This window comes from Triticum dicoccoides, chromosome 4B (assembly GCF_002162155.2).
Source record: "Triticum dicoccoides isolate Atlit2015 ecotype Zavitan chromosome 4B, WEW_v2.0, whole genome shotgun sequence".
NCBI lineage: Eukaryota > Viridiplantae > Streptophyta > Magnoliopsida > Poales > Poaceae > Triticum > Triticum dicoccoides.
Genome location: NC_041387.1, coordinates 236,067,602 through 236,080,281, shown reverse-complemented (window position 1 = coordinate 236,080,281; position 12,680 = coordinate 236,067,602).

Genomic DNA, 12,680 nt, shown 5'->3' with positions numbered 1-12,680 from the left:
GGGAAGATGGTGGAGTGGAAAAAGATCCACATGCAACGACGTGCCAGATGGGGCAATAGAACAAGGGTATGGTTCGAAAAGAGGTAGCATACCTGAGGGTCGGCGGGAAGTGGCGTCTCTCGTGGTCGTCGTCCTCCGCACACACTATGGCAGCGATCTCGCGCATGCGCTAGGTCTGAGAGGACGGCCTTGTCGTCAGTGCATGACCTCGCTCGCCGACGACGAGTGCGTCAATGTTGCATGTCCTTTTCTTCCCCGGCGGATCTGTGACCACCAGTGAGGAGGAAGAGAGGGGCCGTCTTTTTTAGATCTGGAGAGAGGGTGGTAGTGTGAGAAGCAAGTGGGCAGCCCTTGGCAAGAAAGCGCTGAAGCTCTAGCCTATATATCTTCTTTATACTACTAGTACTGGAGGTGGAGTAGTGGTAGAGTAGTTTATATTTTCTCTGTGTACAGTACAAGTTAGTCGTGCTTCAAAACTAAACGGCACGCCATTAAAAAAATAAAGGCCGATAACTATTGCGGCACCTCGGGCCAACGCGGCCAGAACGCATTTTGCACGAGAAATTACACACCATGTTTCGTTGACATGTGGTCCCGTTCCACATATCAGTGAGACGACGGCGAGTAGTAAGAGTATTTCCGAACAAACGTGTAGGCCGGGGCGCCCCTTCGTGAACCGTCGCAAACTGGCAACCGTCCACCGACTCTTCGCCTTTCCCTCTCGATTTGGAACTGCTATCGCACGCTCTTCCTTTCCCTCCTCCATTTTCCTTCAGCCCTTCACCCTTTCTTCTGCCATTGTTTGATCGTCTTCTCCATGGAGGGAACAGGATGGAAACGACCCCGTTATTCTTGCCCCGATCTGAAAGATGACGTGGTGGAGGAACTCATGGATCAGTGCGACGTCATCACCTCGGCTAGCATGGCAGGTTTGTTCAAGCCCATTCTCGACTCAACTAATAACATCATTACAAGGAACCCAAGAGTCAAGGAGCGGTTTGATCTCCCCTATCTTCTTCGCCGTGACGCTGATGACTGGCGCCGTCACGACGGAGGCCTCGCCCTGTGCAAGTTGATGCCGCTTGATAATGATACGTATGATGTTAAGATGCCATCGCTTGAGGGCAAGGCTTGGGCAGGCGCAAATGGATATTGGGTTGTTTACATTGGGTCCAACTGCGAGTGGGAACTTGTGAATGTGTACACTCGTGACCGGGTTCCACTTCTAAAAGTTTCAGCAGACTGCCCAGAGGTTAAGCACACCGGTATTGTACACACGTTCAAATACAATCATGGTGACTGTCTTCTACGGAAGATAGAAATTTCTCGAGTCCCCAACCGCTCTTGGAATTACAACAACTATGAAGTTGTTGCTATCTTCGACAAGCTTGTTGTCGTTGTTAGTGGTTTGACTGGATGGATATTGCTCAAAAATCAGTTTCTGTACACGGATGAGTACTGTGATGCAATTGAATACGAGGGCCTTGTGTTTGCTGCCACCACTAGTGGCACTATTTTTGCATGGCATCCTCGTTGTTTCGGTACGTTTGTCTTCCATCGTAATTATAGTTGTTTCATCCACATGCATGCGGGTTAGCAAGTTTCCCTTTAGGCTAGTCATAGTGGGGAGTAACTTAGACTAGTAACATGCATATGTTACTAGTTTATGTTACTACCTCTATGGTGCATATTATCTTAGATTAGTATCATAGGTGGTCTCATTTATTGCCATGCATGACACATAGTAGCATCACATTTATTATGTTACGGTATCTACCTATGTTACTATAACCATCTCTCTCTTCCTTAATTGCCTGCCACATAAGCATGTTTGCGAGTCCCAAGTGCATGATACTACTTATGCTACCCCCACTATGGCCAGCCTTACTAACTAACCTTCTTCTTGTGTTTCCAAGGTCCTGTGAACATTCCACCACCTATACTTGAAGATTTTTATAACCAAGGGGGAGATGATGATGGTGATGATCACGAGAATGAGGACGAGCAGCGCCTATATACTATTTGGCGCCTGGCAACTAATTCCGATGGATCACCTCTTCTCGTGTGTATACAGCCCACTGATGATGTCACTACTAAGGAAGTAGGTGTAGTCTCCCATGGTCGCACTCTCCGGACCTATTCCAACACCCGTTGCATGGTATTCGGGATGGATACTAGTGTGCTAGCGCCAACTCCTTCTCCCTGGTACAGAATTGATAGTCTTGGAGAAAACTCGCTCTTCCTTGGACAAAACTATCCAATGATGGTGAAAGGCGATCCAACTGCTGTTGACACAACGTTACTACCATTTATGAGAAGCAACTGTGTCTATACCTCGGACATTTGGGTGGTTCCCTACCCTGGTAGTGATATAGTAGGCCGCTTCAGCCTGGATGATCAGTCCTGCGTTGGTCTCCAGATCGGTAATGGATGGCCCATCCCAGAGAATCACTTGTGGTTCAAAGCAAGCGTTTCCAACGCCGAGGAATGGTTGAGTTGAAGTTCATTTCATTGCTTGTTATTTGTTTTGTGGTGAAAACTTTAGTATTTATAATGTATCCTCGTTGCCGATGTGGTTTGATGACCTGTTGTATGTAATAAAATGATGTGCCTATGATAAACTTACTAAATTTATGAATGGCTTTCGAGTTGCTTCTATGAGTGAGTGGTGCGACGAGGCAAAAAAAATATTTTCTGAATACATAATTGTACGTGCATTGCAATAGGTTATCGGATGAGGCCAATCAACAATAGTAGTACACCATTTGTACTAGCTTCACATGCTTCGCGCGTCGTGCGGGTGTTTTTACAATAGCCATACTGTAGTACTACTATATACTAGTAGTAAGTAGTAGGAGTACTAGGGTGGCATGGGCCAGAACAAGCATTCACGTCCAGGAGTACGACACACGCCACCAGCACGACTTCCTCTGACACCATATTCCTTGGAGTCCATGCTAGAGCAATATCTTCAACCTCGTCGTTTCTCTAACTCAGCCATCGCGCGGCGGGAGAGGTGAGGGTTTGCCGATAGTCGATTTCCTTAACTGCGGTCCCACTTGTAAGGCCAACTACAACGCACGACCCCAAACGGACCTCCGTTTTGCATGAACTCCAACGATAATTTTGACTAGAAAAGCAAGACCAAAGAAAACAAGAACCACAAGAATACATTTTACTACTCCTGTAAGTTGGATTAGTGCCTTCTCGATGCATTCATTGTTGATCTGCCAAGGCTCGATCTTGCATGCTTCTTTCTTCTTCGAGTGTAAAGAAGTAGACCTTGCTTCCTTGCATCTAGTCTCATGTCTAGCCTCTATTCTAGTACTCCCTCCGGTCCGTTTTTCTCTGCGTCTAAGCAGCAACACGCATACCAAGTAGGAGTATCAACAAGTGCACTAATCTCATCTATAGCCTCTGTGCTAGCTAAAAGTGATGGAACATCTACTAAATTGCGCTCTATCAATATATGGATGTACTCTTCTTCCCAATACAGAAACTTGCATCCATTCTACTCCCTCCGTTGCACAATACATGCCTTCTATTTGTCAAAATATATATGTATCTAGACATGTTTTAGTATATAGGCCCATCCATTTTTGGACAAATGGAAGTCAAGTATTTTGGAACGGAGGGAGTACACAATAAATTTTTGAAGTTAGCACAACTAGTCTAATCCGAGAGCACAACCGAAGATTTGGTCGGGTTCTTCCTCCTTTTGCCGACATGTGGGACATCCAGCATCCAGGTCGTGTCATGAAAGAAAATAGAGTGGTAGTTGAAGCCACGAGATGTGCATCTTGGGTTAAACTGTAAATAGAATCTTACTACTCTTGAGTAACTCCAAAAGCGGCCACCGAAGATCTTTCTTGGATTTGTTTTCATCACCAGCACATCGAGGTGAAAGATGTGCAGGTTCAGTGGGTCCGCTTGCATTTTCACTAACATGTGGGACCACATGTGAGCAAACAGACGATGGGCTCCGCGCGTCCGCTGGCTGGCTGAGAAGAGAGATATAGAGGAGTGCTAAGCACGGACTGTAGGAAATTTGTTCTACGTACTGTACCTCGATATAGGCTCGATATAGTGGGGTGGCATGGGCCATAACTAGCATTCACGTCTAGCAGTACGGCACATGCCACCCATACGAGTCCCATTCGACACCAATTTTCTTGGAGTCCATGCTACAACCATCTCTTCTCCCTCCTGTTTTCTTAGCCATCGTGCGGTGGGCGGGGTGGGGGTTTGCCGATAGTCGGTTTGCTCAACTACAGTCGCACTTGTAAGTGAAAATGCAACACCGCACGCATTCCCGCTTGCGCGGCGTGCCGGACCAACTGTGTGGGGGTGCGACGCGAACACGGCAGGCTTTTCCTTTTGAACTCGTAACTTGTAAAATTTGGTTCTGCTCCATGGCGCGATCGATAGATAGAAAATAACGATTTTGCCTAGAGTAATGAGAAGTTTGATTCTGGCGCCGTTCATGCATGGAGTACGTATGAAAATTATGAAGTTGATGCAAAAGGTAAGATAATTACTGTAGTGTCATATACTACTACATGGATTTGACAGAAAGATAAAAATACATACGAATCACGCCCTAGTGCGCTGGGTCACCAACCGACGTGTGAGGAGCAGCGGCATTGGCGGCGAGCTCAACGTGCTTCTGAACAGTGTCGTCCAAGGTTGCCCTGTGGTCCAAGAAGGCCAGCGTCCTATCGTCCTCCTCTTGCATGCGCGTAGACATGGGTGATTATGTCAATGGTGTCTTGCTGCTCCAGGCGCTGCGCGGCGAGCGCGGCCTCGAGGTGGACATTCTCCGGCGCGATGGCGGGTAGTCGCAGGGCCACCAGTGCGCCGAAGAGGTTGTCACCATAGTGGCCGTTGAGGGTGGCGGGCATCGCAGAGCCTAGGCGCGTCGGCTGGAGGCTTACGTCAAAGTTGTCCGCGAGCTTCTTGACGACGGTGAACTTGTCGAGGAAACCGACGAGGACCTCGTCGAACAAGGAGACGAAGCTGTCCTCCAAGCTGCCCCTCGCCCTTCCGCCCTCAAGCAATACTACCTGGAGACGTTCCTCGTTGCCGGGCCGCAGGCCGGCGTCGTGGACCATCTGGCACAGCCGGCTGATGCTCGCGCTCATCGCCTCCATGGGTCTAGCTTAGCTTCTACTACCTCTGTCCTGGTTTATTGGTCCCCATTGTAATCCGTGTCAAATTTTGACCACAGATTTAACTAACAAAATGTTTACGCATGTTACTAAAAATTATATCACTGAAAACTATGTTCGAATACGAATCCAAAAATATAAATTTTTTTGACATGCATCAATATTTTGTTAGTTAAATCTTTGGTCAAAATTTATCACAAATTACAAAGGTGACTAATAAACCAGGACGGAGGTAGTAGTAGTCAACTGATCTTGCGATTCGAGTGATCACTCTTGCCCTTGGTTAGCGTGCGTAGGTGCGTAGGATTTCGTACTACTCCTCGGCCCTCTACTGCACCTGCCTTTGGCTGTATGATAGGTGGGCCAGCCACCCCCTGGGCCCACGTGTCATTCACCCAAAGGCAGTTGCCGTAAGTCAATGAAGTTGCGCCCCCCTCCCTGCCGGTGCAGTATAGTCATCTCACCGGACCTCTAGTTGGGGCCAAACGAGAGAAGTTTGATGTGTACTGGTTTATTGGTCCCCTTTGCATTTTGCGCCAAGTTTTGACCTTTGATTTAAATAATAAAATGTTAATGCATGTAAATAAAAATGTTTTGTAAGTCACATTACGAAAACCAAATAATCCCAAAACACTTAGGCACGGTGCATTAACTCCCTCCTTGTTTCTTATTTCGTGACATATCAACCAATGAGAGATGTGGGTCGTGCATGCTTTCAATGACTTGAGACTACCAAACATGACATGCAGTGTTTAGTTCATTGCATGTAGTCCTATTAAGACTCTAGTTAGCAAGAAAACATTAAGTTCTCTCGCCGATAGGAATAAAACACCATGTATTTATTTACAGAGGGAGTAATACATGTTTTGTGACATGCATTACTAGATATTGCTAGTCAAATACTAAAATCCAGATGGACGTGGTGGTACTCCTAAATCCAGACGGTGGTGCTACTAGTACTAGTAGTATTACTACCAATGTAGTACTCCTAGGAGTACTAGCACTGTACTACCTGTTGGTCAAATTATTACGTGCTACTCCTCACAGTGAAGTGACAAGACCCTGCGCCGGAGATGACACCTGAGTATAGGCGCCGTGTTTGGCATACCATAGTCAGCCTCACCATCTGCAGTCACTATCATCATGGCTGTAGAGCTAGCCTGCTTACAACTAGCCCTGTTCGACATAATTTCCTGTGTGTAGATGCCCGTGCATTGCACGGAACACCAAGATTGGGGGTGGACGGCTACAGCAGCGGCCATCGCGCCAGATTTTTCCACGGCCTTCTAGATGTGGTAGGGAGGAGATAAGGATGATTGTGAGAGATAAGGAGTTGTTTGTAAATAGGGAACAAGTGCGGGCATCTTTTTGGAAAAATGGAGAAGCTTGGTTTGTATGCGTCACAACATCATCACCAACTCAGGACCTGTTTGATTTGCAGGATTTTGAAAATGCAGGAATAGGACACGGCAATATTACAAGTTTCAAACTGATGTTACAAATGTTAGGAGTAATGCTGCACCTAGGAAGAGGGAATTACTAGGAAGTTCATGTAAGAACTTTCATTACTTTAGTGGATGCAGCGTTATCGTACAAACTAAAATCCACCGCCATGACAAGTCACTAATGGGCAAATAAGTTTTCGAGTCTCTGGCCACTTGATGTTTCAAAAACAAATTCAGCTTCTGCGGTGACTTTGTCATTTAGGCTTAGACGCTTGCGGTGATTAGCACGCCATTCATTGTTGCACAGAGAACGCCAAACCTCATTACCTTGAGCACACTTGCCTCCAGAACAAAGAACCTGGCCAATTTAATCTCAGATGTGCTGCCTCGGTAGTTGATCAAATCAATTTCTGTAAGATGGAGATCAAAGCATTCGATGAGATTGTTATAGTGCAGCACCATTTTCACTTTCGGGTCTTTTTTTATCTGCAAAAGAAGAGAACATATTAGAGCAGCTGGCTGCATAAGATTGCCGTGTCATCAAGAGGTACCAATATCATTCGCTCATACGATATGGTTGGCTGGCTAGTGATATTTTTTCACTCTCTCTCTCTCTCCCTCTCTCTCTCTCTCTCTGTTTTTGTTTCCTCTCATTTAACTAGCAGCACGTGAAGAGCTTGGGCATTTGTTGCCTTCCACTATGTGGCCGATGCCATATTTCGCAAAAGTATGCCACATAATACGCATCGATGTCAAATCAAAAGATTTTGGCACCGCTCTCGCGATGTGAGAGAGTTGGCACCGCTGTGCACACAGACCCACATGTATAAACAAATCAATCAAACCAAGTACACCAGCCTCTCACTCTCCCAAACAAGTGTTTTTTTATTGCCTCAGTCCTCTCTCTCTCCCACGCAGTGTTTTTTCATTGCGTGAGTTAATTTGGCACCGGAGCAAAGTACGTGATCCAGATTGGGGCACCAGGTAAGCAATGGAGGGGCATCGATGCCAAATGCATCACAAGTGAATTTGGTACATGTTTTGGCCTACATAGCCCACTTTTGTACTCCCTCCGTCCCAAAATTCTTGTCTTAAATTTGTCTAAATACGGATGTATCTAGTTACATTTTAGTGTTAGATACATCCGTATCTAAACAAATGTAAGACAAGAATTTTGGGACGGAGGGAATACTACCTCGTATTTAGTATAAAATTTTGACCATAGATTTACCTAAGAAAATGCCAATGCATGTCACTAAAAATTACACCATTTGAAATTATGTTCAAGTGCGAATCCAACGATATAGTTCTTAGTGACATGCATTAACATTTTGTCAGTTAAATCTATGGTCAAATTTTGATACTACAAAATTGGAAGAGTAAACCAGGACGGAGGTAGTACTTGCCCTTAGGGTAACCATAGAGTTACTGGAGTAGTCTAAGTTACTTTGACTATGACTAGCCTAGGCTACTATAGTAGTACAGCATAAAAATGATGCAGGTGATCATGTGAGAAAAAATACTAAAAACATTTCTTTCGGTGCAGTGCGTAGATGTAGTTTTGAACACTACACTTGTCATCGTAATTTGGGAAAATTACGAAAAAAAATTGAGCTACGTTGTGATTACCGTTTACTAATAGGAAAGAAGTTTCACCTCGATGAGTAGCTTCTCCGTGCATGGAAAGCATGTAAGGAATCCAACAACTTGATCCAGATTGGGGCCGATAGATTTTAGTGCTAAGATCTTCACTGTGCGCATGGACTGGGTCAAGCTTGTGGGAATCATTTTCTAGAAGACGATCGTAAATACATCAAGAAGAAATTTAAAAATGTGAATTTCAAGAAGACGGAGAAGAAGATGAGTGTTGTACCTGAACGATTACGGATCCAATAAAGAGTTCGGAGAATTTGGCAGATGAGTACACCAACGCTGTCAATTTCGGCGCGTCAATGACCCTAATTTTTGTTGGACCTTCTAGATCCTATACAAGCAATCTCTCAAGGAAAGGCACATTCTCAATGACCATAACGTGGAACAGCTGGAGTGATCTCTTCCCAATTGATGTCTTGTTGCGGCGCCAGCAAGACACATAAATCCATCGGAGATTCGTCGAGGCGATATGGAGGCTAATGAACCCGTGGATCTGCTCAAGACGAAGGTACTCGAGCACAGTACAGCTGCGGGGCAGGTGCTCCATAGCCTTCTTCGAGATGACAATGTTGAAGAGGTCGAGCTGCTTGAGTTGAGGGAGAAGTGGAAGATAGCAGGAGCTGAAGCTGGCGCGGTGCAGCGTTGGCGTGAGGCGGAGCGCGGACGGCGGCAGAGAGCGACATTGTCTAGCTTCAAAGCTGAGATCCTCGAGCTGATCTAGGGCGGGGGATAAGAACCACTCGTCGAACTTGGGTTGGACCTTGCATTTGGTACTGAACATGCGGATGTCAAGGCGTCTGGCTGGCCCAGGGTGCGATGAAAGGATCTTGGAAACTGCGGCCATGTGTTTGCAATCCCTGTCGTAGAGGCAGCTGTCAACTGTGAGGTTGAGGGGGACGCAGCACCAGAGGGGGTGCCACCGCCGGGAGAGCAGGGCGGTCCGCACGGCAGATTTGGTGGGGAGGAGGCCGATGATGACGAGTAGCATGTCGTCGAGGAGGCTGCTGATGAAGTCCAGGCTCGCCGGATGCGGTTTTGGCTCGAGCGGCCTCCGCTTGTTGGCTGCATCACCGTCCATCTCAACCGGCGGCGACGCCGGTGTACACGTGTGCTGGTGTGTGTTGTGTGCTGGGTGTGCGTGAGTGCGTCCTTCTGTGCATGCCGCCGCGCAGTGGTGAATTGTGCGCGAGTGCGTCCTTCGCGCGCAAGAAGTTTGTCCTCAATGCGCCCTCAATTTACTAGTGTGCGGGGTGCTACCCCGAGTGGTTTCAACTTTGTTTCCTTCACCACGTGTCAGATGGGCCTCTAGTTTACTTATTTTCACCCACTGCCACATGGGCCAGCACACCAAGATACAGAACACGAGCTGACAACACAGCATGTGGATTGGTTGACCGGTCAACTAAACAATATACAGAGCTATACGCTGACACAGTGAGCGTATAATCCGTCGGTATAGAGAGTTCGAGTGAGAGGGGAGGCCCGTGAGAGATAGCAGAGAGAGAGAGAGAGAGAGAGAGAGAGAAAGAGCTACTCCCTCTGTTCGATAATGTAGTTACAACATTTTTTAAGTCAAACTTTTGAAACTTTGACCAAGTTTATAAAGAAATTACTTATATCTGAAATACCAAAGATAAATGATAGTATGAAGTAAGTAAATGTTGTGATGAATCAAATGATCGTTCTAGACGTAAATGTTTTTCTCCACATATACCTAGTCAAACTTTTCTAAGGTATGACTTTTCAAAACATCCATATGCTTATGGACGTGATGGAGTCCCTGACGAGAGAGAGAGAGAGAGAGAGAGAGAGGGAGGGAGAGTGAAAAAAGTGTGTGCATGTGTGAAAGAGACATGGACAACACACGATAAAAGTGGAGAAAAAGCGTGCGTGTCTTATGCAAACATATCACACATGCATCTTCGACAATGGAGGCAAGGTGAGGAGATAGTGGTGGTTGTTTGGAACCGAGAGAGGAAGACCCCTAGCACGTGGCCAAGAGGGGTCTGACAAACAAGGGAGAGAGGTCGAGAGAGACGTACGGAGAAAATGCAGACATGGGGAGGAGAGAGTGTATGTTTGTCATAGAGAGATCCCCTGGAGATTGTGATGGGACTACATGGGTGGGAGATTGAGTGACAAGGTGTGTGCGCGATAGAAGATGCCCCGAGAGATATTGAGATAGACATATGGATGGAAGGAGACAATACGTGTGTTCCTGATGGCTAGTAAGAGATAATCATACTTAGGATGGGGGAGTGCTTGCGCCTATGGCCCTGTTTGGATACTCTAACTCATTTAGAGGTTAGAGTTAGATTCTAACCCTGAACTAACTCTAAGTAAAGAGGTGTTTTGATGGCAGGGTTAGATGGAGCGCGGATACGGCGAGGCACCTTCACGGGCGGTGCGAGAGGGAAGGAGGGAGAGGACGAGAAGCTTCGAGGAAGTGGGGAGGGATCTGCTACGGGGAGAGCGAGAGAAAAAAGTGTTTATTAGTGGTCCCGAGAAGAACTAACCCAAATAAGTTCCTCTTGGATGGGTTAGTTTTTTTGGATGGGTTAGATGCATCTAACCTCAACTAACCCTCCTGTTTGGATCTTTTTGGGTTAGTTGACTCCAAACTAACCCAAACTAACTCTAACCCATGGATCCAAACAGAGCCTATGATGGAGTGAGGGATTATGGTACATAGGGGGGTGCGTGTCACATGGAGAGAGAACAAGGGCGGAGAGTATTGGATGGGTCTATATGTATAGCGCGAGCGAGACATGTGTATGTGTGAACCAGGGATATATAAGGCCCATTTGGCTTGCACCGTGAGCATCTTTTGCGTGGCCTGGGGTTGTGGCTGGATTTCATGCACGCTTGTTTGGGTGCTACCCTGTGAAAAAGAAAGCCCGCTTGGGCTGGGTTCCCTTGCACTTTAATTAGCCTGGCTGAACTCCAGACACTGGAAGTATCCTGGCCCAAGCGACCGATTTCAAACGCCTGGCCATGCCTGGTCATGCGGCCACGAGGCTAACAGCAACATGGATGGATATTAGCATTAAATAATTGATGCATGGATTGATTGATGGGACGTTTATGCTTTGCCTGGCCCAGGCATGAACCAAATGCTTCAGCATCACACAAGCCTGGCCAGGCAGAAATATTTTACATCTCACATCCACACCAGGAAGTACCGACCATCAAGGCATGAGGGTCAGGTCACGAACCAAACTGACCAATAAAGTTTGAGAGAGATTGAGGAGCCCCGATAAGGCTGAGTGGTGCGTCAGATAGCTGAGAGGGGGAAAGAGATATTCCATCCGCTCGATAATGCAGTGCATGTAAATTTTTTAGAAGTCAAACTTTGGAAACTTTGATCAGGTTTACGCAAATGTTATTTATATCTACAATACCAAAGATACATCATACAAAACTACATCTCATGGTGAATCTAATGGTATATGTTTGCCGTACTAGATGTAATTCTTTTTCTCCACGTACTTGGTCAAACTTTGTGATGTTTGACTTCTCAATAAATCTATGTGCTATGGACGAAGGTGAGTGCCTCAGTCGAGACAGATTAAGTGCGTGTGAAGGAGAATGAGTAAGTGTGCAAAAAGAGTATGTGTGTGAAAGAGAAAGTGACAACAAACGATAAATTAGAGAGAGTGTGTGTTTTTTCGTTTCTTATGCGAACATATCACGCATGCATCTCCGAGATGGAAAAGTGAGGCGAGGAGATACATGAAGATAGCTAGTGTGTGATTGTTTGCAACGGAGAGAGACACCCCTGTAGCACATGTCCAATAGAGGTCTGGCCAACAAGGAAAAAAGGTCGAGAGGGACACATGGATGGCATGGACGCATGGGGAGGGAGAGAGGGTGTGTTTGTGATAGAGATATCCCCTCGAGATCGTGAGGGGACTATATGGGTGGGAGATCGAGGGAGTGCGTGCGCGATAGAAAGATGCCCCGAGAGAAATCGAGATAGACCATGCACATGTTTGTGATGGAGACTAAGATTAGCTAGTCATATACATATAGGTGGGACTGCGTGTGCCTACAATTGAGTGAGAGACCATCATACTTGGCTAGCTGGGCATGAGATTGTGTGTGTGTGTGCGTGTTAAATGGAGAGAGAACGATGGAGAAAGATAGAGTTTTAGATGGGCCTATCGAGTGCGAGTGAGATATGCATATGTATGTGTGACCCAGGTGGATGGAGAGTTTGGGAGAGGGGGGGAAGAGCTCCGAGATGACATAGTGGTGCGTGAGAGAGTTATGGGCAAAGAGCCAAGGAATTTGTGTGCGTACGATGAGTGCACCCAAGATATCTAGCTTGGACTAGCTAGAGTATCATACATAGTGTGCGAGAGAGATCTATAGATGGTGTATATATGAATGCAAACTAGAAAGACCCCCCCCC